This window comes from Dipteris shenzhenensis, chromosome 1 (assembly GCF_047967505.1).
Source record: "Dipteris shenzhenensis isolate YYH24624 ecotype China chromosome 1, Dip_SZ_1.0, whole genome shotgun sequence".
Classification (NCBI taxonomy): Eukaryota; Viridiplantae; Streptophyta; class Polypodiopsida; order Gleicheniales; family Dipteridaceae; genus Dipteris; species Dipteris shenzhenensis.
In genome coordinates this window covers 46920686-46940536 of record NC_141596.1, presented here as the reverse complement: position 1 = coordinate 46940536, position 19851 = coordinate 46920686, and the positions used below count along the sequence as shown (strand labels likewise).

General features: G+C 46.6%; 2 protein-coding genes across 2 annotated transcripts in view; one reads left to right on the top strand and one right to left on the bottom strand.

The window, feature by feature from the left end:
- The window catches only part of LOC147905942 (NAD(P)-binding Rossmann-fold superfamily protein), a 120778-nt gene that overhangs the window by 83907 nt on the left and 17020 nt on the right, over positions 1-19851 (top strand). The window lies entirely within an intron of this gene.
- LOC147905943 (ATPase GET3B-like) overlaps positions 1-19851 on the bottom strand; it is a 221915-nt gene that overhangs the window by 197958 nt on the left and 4106 nt on the right. The window lies entirely within an intron of this gene.

Genomic DNA, 19851 nt, shown 5'->3' with positions numbered 1-19851 from the left:
GAAGGTATTACCTTCTCCCCCTTTCTATAAGAGAGAGTCTTCTCTCTCACAATCATATAGAGATTTCATTGTGCTCTCACACCCCTTGCAAGATGCATCTATTCTATCCTACGGGATTCTACAGGGAAGAGCTCTGCGTGTTTGGATCAGAGGGAGTAGGTGTGTTGGGTTGTAGCTGCTTGGATCATATTGAACGGGGGGGCTGTTGTCTTGAGAAGAAACTTCATGATATGGGCGTTGCTACTCTATGAGCTGGAAAGGCCGATTGCTATGTATTGGGGTGCTGCAATGTGCGTGGGTTGGCTAGTGGTTGTGTGAGCACTCAGTTGCTTCAAAGCTGGAGATTAGTGAGGCCTTTGGCCACAGGCAGGAACCGGGTGTTGCTGCAAAGACCTCAACTAATAGGACCTTCAGAGCACGGGTTGGCTAGTCAGTGTGTAAGCACACATTAGCTTGGCCGAAGGTGGAGAGGCTTTGGCCAGATGGGTGCAGCTACAAGGACCTCAACAGTGAAGAGCTCTAGTGATGACGAGCAGTGTGATGGGAGTTTGCCTCACTTCAGTTTTCAAGGACTGATAGGAGCTTGAGGGCGGCTGGTTGTGGCAAGTAAGGTGCTCATTGTTGAACAAGGAAAGAGGCCTTGTTTGAGGTAATAGGACTATGGACTACAGAGTGGATAAGGAATTTGGATGCTTTGATAGAGGAGGCTGTAATGCATCAAAGAAAGGCGGATGGTGTCTTGCCTTTACATTGAGTTTATGGTAATTCTCTAAGATAGTGGGATGCTGACAGAAGGTATTTGAGTCCTTATGGCAGTGGTGTGTGAGTAGAAGGGAAACTGCAGTTATGGATGATCACGTGAAGGAGATGGGCTGCATCATTTCTAGTGGTTGATTGATAATCTTGGGAAAGTCAAAATAAGATTTTTGACCGTGGTCACTTTGTGAGTTGTGAGATTTTCTATATGAGGTGCACTTCTCAGTTGTGTCAGGAGATACATGGCATCTGATATTGCATGTAAATGATGAAGAGTGGATTGATATGAGTTTGCCAGATTAGGAGAATATTCCTGAGGAAGTTTTTATCTGGGATTATGTAAAGATGAGGATTTGGAATAAAAGTACATTTTGTATGTTGTTTGGTGGCTTCAATAAATGTGAATTGTGGATGTGATAGACTATAAAGGTATATATAGCTCTACTGTGTTTTTTGCATCCACGTTTTTGTGCCTCCACGGAGGAGTTCACTTCGGTTTACAAGACTGAAAGAGCAGATGTTCTGAGTTGTGTTGCAAGCGATGGGAAGAAATCCGCACATGAGAGTAATTCACTGTGAGTGGTGCAGAGGGTGTGGTCACAGGAAGGATAGATGCATTGAAGTCCCGCTACGTGTGATCCGACTCCATGCCAAAGTGCAGAGAGCTCTGAAAGTGCTTGCCCGTAGGAAAAAGAATGCTCTTCGGATGTAGAGTGAGCTTCTTCAGTAGTGTGTTTGCTTTGTTGCTTTCTAGTTTTGTTGTGGTTGAGATAAGCCGGGGTGTGGCAGTTGTAGGATTGTGAGGATGGCATAGGACTTTCTAGAGTATTGGGGATGTCGTATGAGAATGCAGTAAGGTTCCTGGAAAAGATGGAATTTACAGCACTTATGAAAGATAGGGCAACCCTTGAGATTTTGTTTCAGATCATGAAATATTGCTTGCAGGGAGATGCAAAAGCATGGCTGGAGACTTAAGTTGCTACCTTTAGGACTGCTCATCCTCAACAGTAAAATCCAGAGTATACAGTGGTGAGAGCAGCCTTCCTTGCTTCTAATGAGGTTTGGAAAGAGTTGTGTAAAGTGAGACAGGAGGAAGAACAAGATGTGAATCAATCCAGTTTGGGAGATTATGGAGTTTATGGTGTGAAGCTCTTGTTCCGGAGGTACCACCTCAGATGATCAAGTGTGATCGTTTCATAGCTAGCCAGCAGCTTGGCATGTAAGAAGAGCCTAAGAATCTGATTGGAAGTCCAGAAGTAATAAAGGCTTATGTAGAGAGGGAGCCGGTGTCTATTTCTATGCAGGATGATTTACTGAAGGACTTACATGATGCTGTAGAGCTTATGAAGTCACTCAGTCTGAACTGGATGGAGACTGCAGGAAGAGGAAGAGGTCGAGGTGTGCAAAATAACAAGAGAGATGCATAGGCTGAGAGTGAAGTAAATTCAGTTGGAATAGGTAGAGGACGGGGATACATGAGCAATGTGAAGTGCTGGAATTGTGGAGAGTGAGGAGATATCAGCCCTCACTGTGATAAACCAGCAAGAGTAGGTGGAGAAGTTTATCTTGTAATGCAGAAGACAAATGGCATGTCAAGAGACTTTAATGTGGAAGTGAAGGATTTGAATCAACCCTCTACTAGTGGAGTCAAATGGGAAGATAAGGGAAAAGGGAAGGCAATCAGCCTGATTAGGGTGGAGACTATTCCGGAGATCATGCCAGTGGCAAAGAGAACAAGGAGTGCAACAGGAGAAAATGGACCCTCTGCAAAAAAAGGGAAGCATGTGGAGTTTGATCTCAGCCCTCAGTCTTCTAAAGAGAAGAGTCGGAGGCCCAAGAAACATTATAAAACTTCAGATTTGCATATTGGTCAAGGACAAGAGGAACACTGATGAATGATTTGAAGGGGAGGACAGCCAATATAACTTTTGCACAGTTACTTGGTTTGTGCCCGAAGCTCAAGAGAGAATGGAAAAAGTTGGCTGATCCCAGGAAAAGTAATGAGCAGGAACCTACGAGAGGAGAAACGGAGATGATGTCCATGGAAGATCTTTCAGATTTATGCCCTGCAGTGGATGCACGGTGTGGAGGTATGAGTGTTGGAGAGGCATATGTTGATGGCGGTGCATAGATAAGTGTCATGACTCAAGCATGTATGGAGAGGTTGGGGCTAAAATTGAATGCACATTCAGCTTTTAGGCTCCATTTGGCAAATCATGCAAAGGTGAAGTGTCTGGGTATATGCACGGGAGTAGTAGTGGATGCTTTTGGAGTATCATGTTGCATTAATTGCCACATTATGCCTGCTGGTTTGGGAGCATACCCGCTGATTTTGGGCAAACCTTGGCTCAGAGTGGGAGCAATACAAAACTGGAAGATGGGTACAATTACAATGCATAATAAGAAGGGAAAGGCCAATAAATTTGATATGAGCAGCAGACGGGAAATAGAAGAAGAACCAGAAGAAACCAGCATGGAAGAGGAGTTAGACAGTGAGACGGAAGAAGAAAGTACTACATCTAAGGAGGAGGGACAAGTATCATTTCTGTTGAAGGAGTTTGATGCATATGAATTGCAGGGAGCAGAGATACAAGAAGCTAAGGAGGAGAGTAAGCTTGAAGACATGGATAACTTGATGCAACCCCCACCTTCCCAGACAGAGAGAGAAGAGATATTGATGTCCATGCTGAATTTCAGTCTGGAAGAAGTGGAGAAGGAGGAGTATATGAAGGTCATTCATCAGTATCCAAAGTTGTTTATTACCTCACATGAAGACATCAGGGGTTTCAGATGTGAGCCAATGCACATTGAGCTAAAAGAAGGCAACAGGTCTGTTTTTCAGAAGTTGAGGAGGACACACACAGAGCTTTTGCCTGTGTTGAGAGAGGAGTTAAATAAGTTGCTCAAGGCTGGGCTGATATATCCAGTGGAGCGTTCAAATTGGGACAGTTCAGTGGTAATCATTCCTAAGCACACAGGAGGATGGAGAGTATGCATTGATTACAAATCTCTCAATGCGGTAACAAAAAGCAATCATTATCCTCTTCCTTTTATTAATGATATATTGGATAGAGTGGCAGGGTATGAAAAGTATAATGTGTGTGATGGATATTTTGGATATTTTCAAAATTTTTTTTTCCAAGAAAAAGACTTTTATTAAGTAAGAGAAAAAACCCGCGAAAGCAAGCTCAAAGCGGAATACATCATGAAATCATGAGGATAAATAAAAAACCCCCTCAGAGTGAGGTGGAAAACAACCAAGGCTGAGGCTGAAAGTGCCACCTCAACCCTGTAGTAGTTTCAGAGAAGAAAGGAGAATCCTTCCATTCCCTGAAGAAAGAAGCCCTCCTAGCTGAGGCTGCACGGGAGTCCCCCTGCATACGCGTCCATACGGCCATCAAAGTATGTACGATGTCTGTCCAGATACTAGCCAATGTGTGCGAGGGATGAACCTGAGTACCCTCCAAAGCCTCTGTGCATCTGGCTCTCCAGATATGCCAGGATGCTATGCTCGCTAGAATCTCCCAAGAAGTATCCACAGAGGCATGTACAGCTGTAAAAGGAAGGTGTGGTACCACATCCAACGAACAGGACTCAATCCGATGACGTCGAACCGAGATGGCCCGAGAGGAGTCAACTCCCTCATAGAAAACCTGAGGTCCTGTAAGAGAAAGCCAAGCCACCGAGCCCCGTGTCATAAAAAATGGTGAATGGGCAAAGTGACTGAAAATCCTGGCTACCCCCATCGAAATCATCCTCGCCTGTCTGCAATCCCATAAGCAATGCTGAATAGACTTTGAAGCAGAAAGGCATCGAGGGCATGTAGGGTCGGCTCCGAACCTGGACCTCCAAAGGTTCACTGCAATCCCTCCATGGATAGAAAGCCAAAAGAAGATAGTGATCTTTCTATTCCTGTGGGATTTCCAGAGTCTCCTCCAGAAGCACCTCTGTTGATCCGCAGTAATACCGAAAGTCTCCCAATGAGGAACTCTAGAGGGTCTCCAACCTCTACTACTGAGCTGATATCTCCTGGCATTACTGACTGTGTAACGAAAGAAGAGGATGCTCTTCTCTCGATGTCCTGCGTCAATCCACTCTCACTCTTCGGGGTCCCACTGCAAATACCTGATGGGAACTCCCCCATAGAGCCAGAGCCTCCAAGACCCGGTGGAGAGTAGCCGGGGGTCTGGGTCTAGGAACCACTCTGAATCTGATCCCTGCGTCAAATGACCTACAACCCTGATAGGCTAAAAAGCAGACTAAAGCAAGATGTCCTCTGTGGACCTGAGCAATCTACCACCATCCTGGACACTAAAAACCAAAGCATCCTCCTGTGCATCTCGAAAGGCCAAAACCTGAAGCGGAACCCCGCCTCTCGAAAAAGTACTTGCCCAAGTGGAGGAAGTGAGTGGCATATCATCTGTGTCTACCCAAACCTCTGGAAGGGCTGCCTCAATCTGCAAGATCCTCCCTGCACTCCCTCTGAGATGTCCTGTCAACCTTGATTTGGTCTCCTCTGGAAGCCTGCGGAAAGCTTTCCAAGACCCCATAGAAGAAGCAGGTCCCCTCTCCCACCTGGACTACTGCATGTAGAGTGAGGCACCCAGTGGTCTGCCATGATCATCTAAAATACTGTCATTCCACATGATGGGTTGCCTATCAATCTCTTCCCGAGAGGAAGGAGGAATCCTCCGAAGAGTGCTTCTGAAACTGGCCCAAGCTTTCAGAATGGCAACCATGAGAGGGGACGAAGGTGACCTGAGGTGTGTTGTGGTGAAGATCCATCTAACACTGCTCATCCAGTCTCCTCCTGAAGAAGGTGTGCACCTCTGTATGCTGCTGATAAGAAAGTCCTTCCACGGTTCCTGCCCTGGCATAAGTCCCCGCACCACCATCTTGCAAAGTAAAGCTCTGCATTGTAAATCTGGATCAATAATATTGAGACCCTCTTCCTGTGTAGGGAGGATGAGGGTCTCCCAAGCCACCCTGGCTAAGGCATCTGCTGTGCCATCAAGCCCACTCCAGAGAAAGTTTCTGATCGGTTTTCTGAGCTGAATGATGCAGTCCCTAGAACGGCACCAACAAGAACAAACAAACCAGGCTGTGGCCAAGAGGACCTGGTTGACCACCACAACTCTAGAGGCAAGATCCAGCTTGCCTGAGCTCCAAAAAAGAAGCTTCCTTCTGATGCTCTCCAAAACGGGAGCAAACTGTTGCGTGGTAGAAATATCCAAGCCGACCTTGCAGCCCAAATACCTGATAGGCACACCCCTCTGAACCCAAGTGAATCCTATGTCAAGCCCCCAAACTGGAGTGTCCTCATCACTGATCCAAAAGCCATTGGATTTATGCCAATTTATCTGTGCCCCAGCCGCCAAGCAAAATAAATCCAATGCTGTCCTGAAAGAAGTGAGCGTCTGTGGTGTGGCATCCAAGTAAACTGCTGTGTCATCAGCCAACTCACTGTCAAGTAGCTCCTCTTCCCTTCTGATGGGAAGTCTCAGCCCAAAGATGTCAGCTTGAGATCTAACATAGATACTCATAGCTTCGGCCACGAACAAAAAAAGGAAAGGAGCAAGGGGGCATCCCTGACGGACTGATCTCGAAATCTGAAATCTCTCACCCCTTACCCCACCAATAAGTACCTGGCTGTGGGCTGATCTGTACAAAGAGGAAACACCTCTGATCCAAGCATCAATAAGGCCAAAGCGTAGAAGGGTGCCCTCCAAAAAACCCCAATCTACTCTGTCATAAGCTTTGTCAAAATCTAAAAGTAGAATGGCAAGATTCTGGCCACTGTGCATGGCCCACTCTGAAGCTTCCCAGAAAGAAAAAATGTTATAAAAAATGCTTCTGCCATGCACAAATCCCGTCTGAGTGTCATGAATGAGATCAGGGAGAAGTGGCTACAATCGGAGGCTGATAGCCTTGGCCAGAATCTTGTAACAAGTCCCCAGAAGTGTGATAGGCCTCCACTGGGACACTAAATTTCTGCTACCTCCTTTTGGGATAAGGTGGATGAGACCCTCTGTAAGCGACCCAGGCATCTCGCCAGAGTCCCAAATGGCCTGCAGGGCTGAAGTAATATAGTCTCCAATCATATCCCAAAATGCAATGAAAAAAGACGGGGTGAGGCCATCTGAACCTGGGCACTTGCCCTTGTGAAGGGCTGAAAGTGCAGTCCTGAACTCTGTGTTGGTGAAAGGTGCGTCGAGTAGAACATGCATACCCGGATTCACCAACACAGGGATGCTCTGCCAAATAGCCTGTCTAGCATCCTCTCTATCGTGTGTCTCAGGATCAGCAGTAAGAAGGGTGGTATAGAAATCTGAAGCCATGCGTAAGACATCATCAGGCTCTGTTTGTAAAACCCCATGTGAGTCAATAAGCTGGGATACATTCTCTCTACTATGTCTAGGGCCAAGAGTAGAGAAAAAGTGTTTATTGACTCACCCATCTGAATCCAGAAGGACTCCCGTGCATGAAAGGCATACTCTGCTCTCTGATCAAGCAATAACTGCAGATGAGCCCTTGCTGCAGCAAGGCGCTCCTGAATCCAAGCATCTGAAGGTCGTTTCTGCTCTTCCCTCTGCAAAGCTGCCAACTGCTGGTGAACACCAATCTCACGTCTGAGAATATCTCGTCTCCTGGTACAAGCAACTGAACGGTAGAAGTCGCTAATACCAGAAAGGGCAGCGGCTACATGTGATGGATATGGCTGCCCACCCTGGACATGAGCAAACCATATCTGCAGGGCTGCCTCTGTAAGGTCCTCCTCTTTGTAAAAGGCATCTGGAATCCTGAAGTGGAAACCCCAGCAGCAATGCATACCGATCCACCTCTGTCTAGTGCCCAGTCATCTACATAGAATCTGTCAATGCGTGCATGAATAGGCATCTGTTGCCTCCTGTTCGACCAAGAGAACAGGAGGGACTGTGGCTGAATAAGAAAGGCATCATCACACCAAGTATCTCTGCCACTGAAGTGAAAAAGGAAGGCATCCCAAGCTGCTCTCTCCAAAGAGTGAAGTCCGCCTTCTCTACCGCCTTTTTTGTCTGACGGTAACTCGACCATGTTAAAGTCACCTCCAATCACCCATGAATCCACAATGGGGGCCCAGGAGAGCAAAGTCTTCCACATAAGGACACGTTCCCCTCTAATGTTGGAGGCATACAGGTTAAGGAAACCAACCTTACGCCCTCCAATCAAAAGAATAATCCACTGAGCTCTAGAGGGAATAATGACTCCGTGCCCAACAACTAAGGGGAGAACCGACTGCGAAACTGAAATAGAAGTGCCCCCCCTGGTGCCCAAGGCAGGCGACCAAAAAGTATGGCCAGGAAGCAACTTGCCTGACTTGGCACAATCTCTAGAATCGAGCTTGTGCTCTTGAATAAATAATATATCAATGGAACCCCCAGTAACACCTGGATGAAGCTGATCCCGGATCAGCTGTCTACGGCGGCGATGTGGGACGCCACCTAGGCCCTGTATGTTCCAACTAATAATCCTCATCGACGGGAGGATGTAGAGTGGAACACCTTACCCAACCTAGTGGCGGAAACAAACCCCTCAACAGGGGAAGACCTCCTGCTCGAGGAGGGAGGGATGGAACCAAGTGGTGGAAAATCAACAGGGGAAAGAATCCTGGCACCTGAAGAAGAAGCCCTGTCAACAGGAAACCCAATCACTGGCTCCCCAAAAGTAGCGGGCACAAACTCCTCCTCTGGGAAATCTGAATCCTCTGCCAAGGCTGAAAACGAGTTCCTGTGGAGCAAGCCAGACACTGGAGTGCGAAGGATCCCTTGTGAGGGAAGAGGATCAATAGTGTAAGCTATCCCCTTCCCCCTGTCCAAGGGAGGAAGTGAGGAATGCTCTCTATCCTGCGTCTGCCCAGCCGCGGAGACCTCTCCTGCCTCAAGAAGAGCATCTGGCACCGCTGGATCTAGGGAAGAAGCTGCAACCGGGGAGGAGGTTGAAGCTTCAGCGTCTCGGACTGTGCATGGTGAGACTGGAGGGATAGCTCGAGGTGAAGCAGAGTCCACTAAAGTACCCTCGTGAACTGAAGGAGGGATCTGCACACGTACCGGAACCCACTGGAGAGCGTCGCGAGTTCCTGAGGTAGGAGGGGGTTGAGGAGCAGGTGAAGGACCTGTACCACCCCCCTGTCGAGGCCGAGGAGCAGGTGCTGGACCTGTACCATCACCAATCTGAGGAGGACCGCCATGCGAAGGTCGAGGAGCAGGTGTTGGACCTGTACCACCCCTCTGTCGAGGTCGAGGAGCAGGTGCTGGACCTATACCACCCCCCTGTCCCCCCTGTCGAGGCCATGGGGCGGTAGCTATACCAGAGGGCTTCTTGGGCCTTTTCTTCTTCCTGGGGCAATCCCTGGCAAAGTGTCAAGAGGTCCTGTAAATCCTGCACTGGTCCTGTCTGCCTAAAATCTCTACTTTCTGGCGAAAGAAGGAACCATCCGGGCGCTGGATCATAACATGATCCATCTTGAGGTTAGGATCCTTGCAAAGGACCCTAACTCTAGGAACCCCATCAGCCTTGGTTGCCTCTGCTGCAGTCAATGGCAACCCAGGGAGGGGTGGGATCTCAGCAACTGCGCCAAAATGCTCCCCAATAACAGAAAGAAGTCGAAGGTAAACCTAGGGAATCTGATGAAGAGCGAGAATATTTTCTTATCTGCCTCCACTGGGTCGAAACCAATATGAAAGGCTTCAAAGAAGATCTTCCTGTGTCCCAGGTGTAAAAACTCAGCCTTGAGCACAGTGCTCGCAGCCTCTGGAGTGTAAAAAACAACCTGGAAAAAACCTCGTTCCAGAAGACGGACATCTAACAATCGTGGAGTCAGGTCTGGGGGGAGAGCCGCAAGCATCCAATCTCTGGCTTGGGATCTGGAGGGGTGAGACCCGAAGATGTGTGCTAGCAACGTGGTAGAGCATTCAATCTCTACATCCTTCTTGAGCTGCTGCAACTCGTCTTTAGAAAAGGTAATAGTTTTCGCGGCCGGTGGAGGTGGAGGTGGAGGTGGAGTAGGATTGGCTGACGGAGTATCCATCGCCAATCGAGGTGAGGAGGCCGATTCTAACAAATTAAAGGCTCCTTCCGCTCCAAAAAAAGCTGCGGGAGAAAAGGGGGGCAGAAAAAAGGAAAAGGAGGCGAGGAGGGAGCAGGGGGAGAGAAGGGGAGGGGTGAAGGGGAGAGGCTGAGAGGCTGAATGGGAAAGGGGCAGGCTGAGAGGGAGAGAGGGGGCAGGCTAGGAATAGGAAAGGGAGAGGAAGGAGAAGCTGGAAGGGTGCGGGCTGGGAGGGGGAGGGCTGAGAGGGAGAGGAGAGGAAGGAGAGGGAGAGGTAGAGGAAGGAGAGGGAGGGGGCGAGGCAGGCTGAGAGGGGGAGGAGAGGGAGCGGGGAGTGAAGGGAAGGGGGAGGAGAGGGAGAGGAGGGGGCGGGCTGAGGGGCAGAGAGGGGGCGGAGAGGCAAGGAGGGGGCGGGGGAGCAAGCAGGGAGGGGGCGGAGAGGCAGGGAGGGGGCGGGGGAGCAGGGGGCAGGCTGAGAGGCAGGGAGGGGGCGGGGGAGCAGCAGGCAGGGCGGGGGCGGAGAGGCAGGGAGGGGGCGGGGGAGCAGGGGGGCAGGCTGAGAGGCAGGGAGAGGGCGGAGAGGCAGAGAGGGGGCGGGGGAGCAGGCAGGGAGGGGGCGGAGCAGCAGGGAGGGGGCGAGGGAGCAGGCAGGGGGAGGGGGCGGAGCAGCAGGGAGGGGGCGAGGGAGCAGGCAGGGGGAGGGGGCGGGGGAGCAGGCTGAGAGGGGGAGCAGGCTGAAAGGAGAGGAGGCGAGCAGGAAGGGGGCGGGCTGAAGGGGAGGAGGGGAAGGGAGGGAGCAGCTGAGGGAGAGGGAGGGGCTGAGGGCAAGGGAGAGAGGGAGGGACGGGCTGAGGGAGAGGGTGCAGCAAGGGAGGGGGGAGGAGCAGCAGCTCGAGATTTTTGGTTTTTGAAGACTGGCCACACTATGGATTTAGGCCACACACCAGGATTTGGAAGTGATATTTTCAGATTTCAATTGCAGAGGAAGATAAAATCAAAACTACATTCATCACACCCTGTGGTTGCTTTTGTTACAGAATAGTGCCATTTGGATTGAAGAATGCACCGGCATGGTATCAGGAGAATACTGATGAAGTGTTAGCCCCTTTCATTGATAAATTTGTGAGAGCATTTTTGGATGATATATGTGTATACAGTTCCAAAAGAGAACATGCATGGAGGCTGGATCAAGTGTTCCACAGAATGGATGACGCAGGAGGACAATTCAATCCACGGAAATGCCATTTGGGATGCTTCAGAGTGAAGTTATTGGGACATATAGTATCTCAAAATGGCATTGAACCTGATCCAGAGAAGGTGAAAGCACTTATCTTACTTCCAGCTCCCTCTACATCAAAACAATTGCAGACTTTTGTGCAGAAAGTGAAGTATATGACAAGATTCATACATTTAGCCTCTCAGCTGTTGTATCCTTTGCAACAAGCTATGAAAGAAGAACCTCTGTAATGGAGTGAGGATTGTGAAGCAGTATTCAATAGAGTGAAGGCGGTGTTGGGAGAGATTGCTTGTGTGAAAGCTCCAGATTTCTCTCAGACCTTTTATGTGAACCCTTCATTTGGACCAGATGCTGTGGGAGCCATCTTATTGCAGAAAGGGGAGTCGTCCCGTTATATGAGGCCTGTGTATTATGCTAGCAGAGTTAAGACAGAAGCAGAGAGGAGATATACAGAGGCAAAGCTGATTCCAAGCTTAGTGTATGCTTGCAGGAAGTTCAGGGCATATCTTATCTCGAAGCCATTTGTGGTTTTGACTTGCTACCCTTTATTGCCTCAGCTAGTTAATAATTCAACACTTTCTCGAAGCATGATGAAGTGGTTGGTTGAGCTACAACAATATACTCTCTCATTTCTGGTGGAGAGCACTTCCAGAGCCACACTGGCAGATCTGTTAACATACAAAGAAGGTCCCACTTTGGTAAAGAAAGTGGAGAAGAAGATAGATAAAGAGGAGCATGGTATCATTCCAGGAGCATCTATCTTGCATTTTGATGGCTCATACAAGAAGAGTTTACATCAAGCTAAAGGAGGCTATGTGATTATTGATTCAGATAGCAAGCTGATTCAGAAGGAGGGAGTTCATCTGGAAGCTGGAAGCAATAATGAGGCGGAGTATGCATTATTATATGAGGGGTTACTGGCTGCACTAAAGCTGAAAATTCAGAAGATAATGATCAAGGGAGATTCTCTTCTAGTAGTGAAGCAGGTCCTGGGAAGTTGGCAAGTAAGAAACCCGAGGTTGAGAGGGTATCTAGCCAAAGTAAGAAGGCTGCTTCAACAATTTATAGCATGGAATATCCAACATGTGCGAAGGGAGGATGAATTGGCTTAGGAGATGAGTGATCAAAATCCAATGATAGCAAATCTTGAAGATCCATTGTACAGAGGGAGAGAATTCTTGGCTCAGATAGTGGATTTCTTACTTACTGGACATCTACCTCAGGAGCTTAAGAAGAGTCAGAAATATCGCTTCATACGGAAGAGTAGACAGTATATGATGATTGATGATGAGCTTTACATGAGAGCGGCTGATCAGATTTTGGGGAGAGTGCCGTGGAGAGAAGAAATATATTATATGCTATCATCGAGTCATGAAGGAGCTTGTGGAGGACACTATGCTTTTAAGATTACATTGCAGAAAATACTTCTGGAGGGTTATGTGTGGCCTTCGATACAGAAGGTGTAGATCCTGCCATGAATGTCAGAGGATGGGGGAAATAATTCTTAAAATGGAGCTGAGAAATATTATGCTAGTTTATGATATTTTTGAGAGATGGGGGATAGATGCAGTTGGTCCTCTACCCAGAACTTCCAGAGGGAAGTGTTATATGCTTACTACAGTGGAGTACTTATCAAAATGGGCAGAGGTGAAGGCAGTAAAAAGAGTGGACAGCAAAGGGGTTGCTGATTTTATATATGAACACATATGCTGCAGATTTGGGATTCTATTGGAGTTACTTTCAGATAATGGTTCTTGATTCAGAGGAGAAGTGATGGATTACTTGAGCAGTAAGCTGAATATAAATCATAAATACATCACCACATATTACCCTCAGTGCAATGGGTTGAATGAGAATTTTAATGGAGATTTCAAATTGATGATGACTAAGATGACGGGAAGCCACACCAAAAGCTGGGATTTGGAGATGAATCGAGTTTTGTGGGCATACAGTGGTGTGGGAATACCAGCTTTGAAATTTTTGGTTGAAGAAGGATATGAGCCTGTAGACAGTTACAGGGAGAGATTACTGGCATTGCAGGTGACGTAGTTAGACATGGATTTAGCTTTTGAGCATTATGCTCGAGTGCAAATCCAAAGGCAAGAGTTGCAAAATGCAAAGATTCAGAAAAAGGAAATCGAAGATGGAGACTTGGTTCTCAGATTCAATAGCAAACTGGATAGTACTTTTCATTGCTTTTCAGACCAAATGGGAAGGCTGATGGGATATCTCAAGGTGTATGCCTCAGGCACACCTTGGTTTCTATGTGTGAGTGCTAGAGGCACAGTTAGGTGCCCATAAGCACAGTTAGGTGGTGGAAAGCCACATAGGATGATTGAGAGAATCTAGGAGCAGATTGAGGAGATGATTGTGGAGCTCTGAAGTCATCAGTGATGTCAGTGAGCATGTATGAGGTGCCTACATAAGGACCTCACTCTTCTTCATTCCATAATGCAAATATTCTGAGTTTCTGTCCACTCTACTCTTTCTTTTCAGTCTACCAACATGGTATCAGAGCCATTTGATCCCCCTTGATCCATTTCTGCCACATCATCATCTTCTTCTCCATCTTCTTCTTCACCATCTCTTCCTCTTCTTCCCAAAGTTTGCTTAAGCTTGTTCTCCTCCGGTTCTCTACCATTTTCCATGCCCTTCCTGCTGGAGATCCACCTCAAAGGGGCGAACCCTTGGCTGAAAGGAATTGAAGAAACACGCGCTCGTTTCGTCGCCATTACACTCAGTTCGTCGACCTTTGTTCCTGCGTTTTCTCTCAGCATACTCCATACTTCTCTAATTCCTTTTAGAGGAAGCTAGTCCATACCTAGAGCTATCTTGTGCTGAAATCTGAGCGGCAATGGTTGCATATTCAAGCTGAAAACATAGAAAAACCAGTCGAAATCGGAGAGACTAGCTATGGCGCCCTGACGTGTTTTTGCGCCTTTTCTTCTCAGAGGACCTTCTGTGGTATATCAGCTCTCTTTTGCCTCAGAAACCCCCTTTTCCTTTGCTCTGAAGAGTAAGATACAAGCCCTCCAAGTTCAGTCTTTTGATTTTGACAGTTGTGACAAGTTTTTGAAGATGATGCTACATAAGATGCTATTCTAGCATTTCTGGTTTTTTGAAACTTTCAATAACATCAGTACAAGTGTGGCTTCAGTTTTGCTTTGAATTGCTATACCTGGTTTTGATTGGGAAGTTTTCATTTTAGCCACCTCTATGAAGCATGTAAGAAAAAGCATCATTGATTGAATATTGGTCACTAGTCTTTGCTACATCAAGTGCTTATATTTGGAAGCCTTTCAGTTGTTTTTAGCCTTGTAAAAGAGAAAGACACTGCCCAATATCTGGGTTAGACCCTCTCATGGCTACCATATTGAATATAGATAAGTTCAATGGAAAGGGCTTCCACACATGGCAGATGAAGGTGAAATTTGCATTGATGAGGGAAAACCTCTGGGGACTTGTCAAACTGACTTCAACCGCTTCTTCTACAGCCTCCAATGCTGGAGAATCCTCAACTCCGACACGCCCGGCAAGGGATCCCGCTAGAGAGGAGAAAGCATATGGTATCATTGCTCTTGCTTTAGGAGATGATTATATTCATCACATCTCTGACTTAGAGTCTCCTTCAGAAGGTTGGCAGAAGCTTGACATGATTTTTGGTGCTAGCTCTCACATCTCTAAATTATCACTTAAATCTCTTTCTTTGAATTGAAGATGGTTAGCGGCACTTCTTTGGCAGCTCATGTCAATTACATGCGGAGTCTTATGACTCAACTAGCTTCTATCAACTCTCCTATTACTACAGATGATGCTATGGCAGTGTTACTTAAGAGTATGCCTGAAGATTATGATCATATAGTTACCACTTTGAAAAATCTTCCTAATCCTAATCTTGAAGGTATTATCTCTGCTCTCCAAGAAGAAGAAAGGCATATGGAGCTCAGGAAAGGCAATGATACTGTTTATGCTGTAAAAGTCCAGAAGGGCAAGTTTACACCTTGCAATCACTGTGGAAAGACAAATCACCTTTCAAAGGACTGCTTTAAAATCAATCCATGCAAACACTGTGGCAAAAACAACCATCATGAGAAGTTTTGCAGAGCCAAAGCAAAGACAGAAAATGCAATTCTACTTTCAGTTGATGAGCCTCCACAAGATGAGGCATCCTTTGAAGATTATGCATTTTAAATCATCTCTATGTATGCTCCAGATCTCTCTTTTTATGTCAAGGTACTCAGCCTGGATAGTCCTCCAAAATGAATGAAATAAACTATTGTGTTTTGTGTGTTTTGTAAATACCTCTGGTCACCTTATGATGTAGGCCATGTGTATGTTTTGCTCCATGGTACCTCCTGCAGACATTGTGTGCATGTACATGCAGGGGAGATAACCATTGGAAGGTCTTTTTGTATCCCTTTTTGTTTACCTTACACCCATGGGAACCCTTGCTAGCTTGAGATCCTAGCCATTGATAGATCCATGACCACCATGAGATGGCATGAGACACCTTGTGCTAGCTGTATCCTTGACATAGCCTGAGACATTCCCTTGAGGGGGGGTTTGATGGGATATCTCAAGGTGTATGCCTCAGGCACACCTTGGTTTCTATGTGTGAGTGCTAGAGGCACAGTTAGGTGCCCATAAGCACAGTTAGGTGGTGGAAAGCCACATAGGATGATTGAGAGAATCTAGGAGCAGATTGAGGAGATGATTGTGGAGCTCTGAAGTCATCAGTGATGTCAGTGAGCATGTATGAGGTGCCTACATAAGGACCTCACTCTTCTTCATTCCATAATGCAAATATTCTGAGTTTGTGTCCACTCTACTCTTTCTTTTCAGTCTACCAACAAAGGTCCATATGGAGCGAAGAATAAATTTAAAAATGGAACTTATCAATTGCCTGATTTAGATGGTAAGAGGTATAAGAAGAGAGTCAATGGTGTCCAGTGGAAGAAATACTTTGCACGGTTGATGGTAGCACTGAAAGAGAAAGATCATGACGATAATGAGCTATGGCAGAAGCGGTGGAAATCAGTGCAAAGTGAAGAAGAAGAGAATCTGAATCTTTCATCTCTTTTCGACTCATTGCTGGAAATGAATGTCACAACAGAAGAAAGGGGTTGCTAGAGATGTGCGGATAAAATTGTAAATATGTTTTTCACTTGTTGCATACTGATGGGCAAGTGCATAGCTATGTACATAGCTAGTGGGTGGTGGCTTTGAGTTATGGACACTCTCATAAGAACTCTATATTGATGTAGATATCTTCTTGAGATTGTAGATACTTTTGCAGGGACTCCCAGGATATGATGATAGAGCAGTGTGGGTGCATCAAACACTCCAAAGCATTTGGTGTGGGATGACATGTCTTTCATTGTTGTCCTGTATTATGTTTATCTTGCCATGAGTGGTTCCTGATTGTAAGACAGGTGAGTATTCATATCATGGGTTGTGGGCTTCATGAATGTGCGGTCATGTGTGGCAATCAAGCACCCAAGTTTTTGCTTGAAGGTTGTGAATAAGGATGTGCTTAAAGCCTAAGGTTTGGGATTAATGGACCTAAGGTTAAGAAAACCTTTGAGAGGGGTAAAAAACCGTGGGATGACGTGTAAAAAAAAGAAGAAGAAGGTAAGCCATGCATGCAAACTGGCTACGTGATGATCTAGATTAAAAAAGCACGTACAGAGAAAGGCGACGAAAAGATGGTCTTGGAAGGAGAAGGGCGTCTCTACTTCACGTGGGCGGAGAGCTTCTTGAAGGGAGAGGGTGAGTTGATTGCTTGGGGGATGGGAGCTTTTGGAGGTGGTCTTGACTATGGAGGCTGAATCAGTACCTTGGATGCGAGAAGGCCATAGGCAAGCTACTCGATAAGGCAGTGCAAGCAATTGGCTATCAGGGAGTTATGGCACTGTGTGAGCTTGTGAGAGATGGGCTGATGGATCGGGCTGGAGAGGCCTGGACGATCGTGGGCGACAGAGAGGGTGAGCTCTATGAGCAAGAGAGCGGCTAAGGAGAGAAGCTGGGTGCTGGGATCTTGCTGGGGTCGCCGGCTGTGACTCTTGTTGGAGGCTGGTGGAAAGAAGGGCCGTTTCTCGGAAGCTATGGAATTTCTACAGTAGGAGGTGGCTTGATAGAGGACTATGCTTGCTGGGAAGATCTTAGACGACGGAAGTCCATGAGCTCCATGAGCTTTGTGATGACGAGTGAAGCTGCGTTGCTGGTTATCTTCATGTGAAGGAGACGGGAGGAATTACGTGAGCTCTGCTGGAGGCGTCGACTGAGGTTCTTTGGGGTGATATGGGTGCGGGATGGACGTTGGAGTTTTTCTTGACGAGAGGCCGTAGCTTTGTTGGAGGGAGTCAATTGCTCTTGTGATAGCTATTGGAGGGAGCACTTGTGAAGGAGGGAGCGGTTTGATGGCGAGGGCATCGCTATGAAGAAGGCGTGGAGAACCTTGGGTGATGCGAGTCCATGAGTCCGTGAGAAGGCGAGACAAGTGACAGAGATGCTTCTTGAAGGATGGGCTTGGGTGACAGAATTGTGGATCTGATAGACTATAAAGGTATGTATAGCTCTACTGTGTTTTTTGCATCCATTGTACAGTTGACCAACGAGCCATATGTACCACCGCCGTACAACAGTCCGCACCCTACCCGTACAGTCTGCATAGTACGGACTGCCGCACTGTTTTTGTCCGAACATCCGGGCTGCATCACAGACCTATTTGGCGTATTATTGCCACCTTATTGCAGCCTCTTCACAGCCTGTCCCTCGTCCATTTTCTACTCTCCCCTTGCTCCAGGTTACTTCTCCTTTTCATTTGTGGATCTTTCTGCTAAGAAGGCATATCATTTCTTGCTTCCACACCCTTGGATTCAGTATTATGGTAATCACTTTTGGCATTTGAATAAGTCCCTTTATTGGTGGAGAACTTCTCTTCGGCGCATTTGGTTGGGGCTTTACCGGTGGGATCTTCTTGGCCTCCACGCGCATTGCTTCCTCCACTTGTCCCACTTGCTCTCATGCAAGGGTGACGGTCTTACATCTGTTTTAGACCTGTCCTTTAAAAATCATAGGTTTGTACAATGGAAAGCCACCTTCTTTGCTTGGGAGATAATTGAGTAAGATAAAATGTAACAAAGGGGTTAGTCTAGTTAGCTTATTATGGCTTTGCGGCTAGTACTATGTACTCTATGCTACTTAAGAGTTGCCACGTGGCAGTTTGGGGGAACTACCCCATATTGTAAAACAGCTTCCCTTAACCCTATAAAAGGCCTGGGCTGTCTCATTAGTACTCAGCTTTTGATATAGACATTGTTATAATGCCAAATCGCATCTGTATAGAGCTCTTGGCTCAAGCTGAAATTCAATAAGGAACTAACCTTGACTGTCCTTGTGCAGCCCCTCACAAGTCACTGTTGGAAGTCCAGCCCCATGCATCAGCCCAAAAGCATAAATTTTTCACCAACTCTGCCAAATGTGCCTGCAAAACACTTGCAAATTGGCCAAAAGCCCCAAATCCTGCAAAATGAGTGTCCAAGACCAAAAGCCCTAAATTGCAGGGGGAAATTGAGCTAAAATTGGGGCAAATTCAAGAAAAGCCCCAAATTTTGCAAAATGCTCAAATCTTCTTGAATCCTCCTGCAAAGAAAACCTGTGCACCACGGAACCTGCAAAACGCAGACAAAAGCAGCTGTGGGCTGCTGCAGGTACACTTGTACGGCGAGGTACCTGTATGGACAAGCTGGCTGTACAATATCATCTCATGGCTTGTGGAAAGGAAAGTGTATAACCCCAATCATCCACAATTGCCACTGTATTAGAAACTCCGAGTCGGTGTAAAACATACGCCTTGTGAGGCTGCAAGTGAGCCAAAGGAGCAGACTCCAGTGAAGACTCTACAATTGAAGTGTGTGACCAAGATCTGGAGGTCTACTAGACCAGTGGAGATAATCCAGAAGCTACTGCCAGTCCTGAATCAGTTTGAGAAGAGAATGGACAGCCAGCCACACACACTTTTTTTTAATTATAGTGAAATACCAGCCACACACACACACACACACTTTTTTTTTTTTTTTGTGAGAAGAAATATTTTATTTCTGTAAAATAATTACATTCTTAGTTACTTCAAAAGTGGAGTAACTACTACTCAACTGAAAATCTCAGTGTAAGCTGTATGTACATCATGATCAATCAAATGAGTCTGAAAGCAATCATAAAACGATTGGTGCAGAGATCGTTTGAAAAAAACAAAAGATGGAAAAGTAGGATTACCAAAAACTCTATGATTGTGGTCCATCCATAGAGTCCACAGTGCCTAGTAGCGCACCCAAACAAAAAATAAATCAAAACCCTGTCTAGTTGGATGAAAACCAAACAACCAGAAGAACCTGCCAAATGTGATAGTAGGAAATCGCACTCGAAGCCCCTGTCGGATCACACACACACACACAAAGTGTGCATATGTAGAGAAGACTACCTATCAATGGACCTACCTTCAGGATAAGCCAAGCGTGCACTTGTATTTTGGATAGATTATCGCGCTTACTTGTCTTACAATGATGTTTTTCGATGCTGTAATTGCATGCTCCCTATGTGTGGACTGCTGTTTGTAATATAAAGCTATGTAGATTTCACCCCAAAAAATGTCTGTGCACACGGGCGCACACACACACAAACACACATGTGCGTGTTCCCTTTCTCTCTTTTCACCCTGTTGAGTGTGGCATAACATCTTAAAGCATAAAGTTCGTCCTATTGATTTGATTGT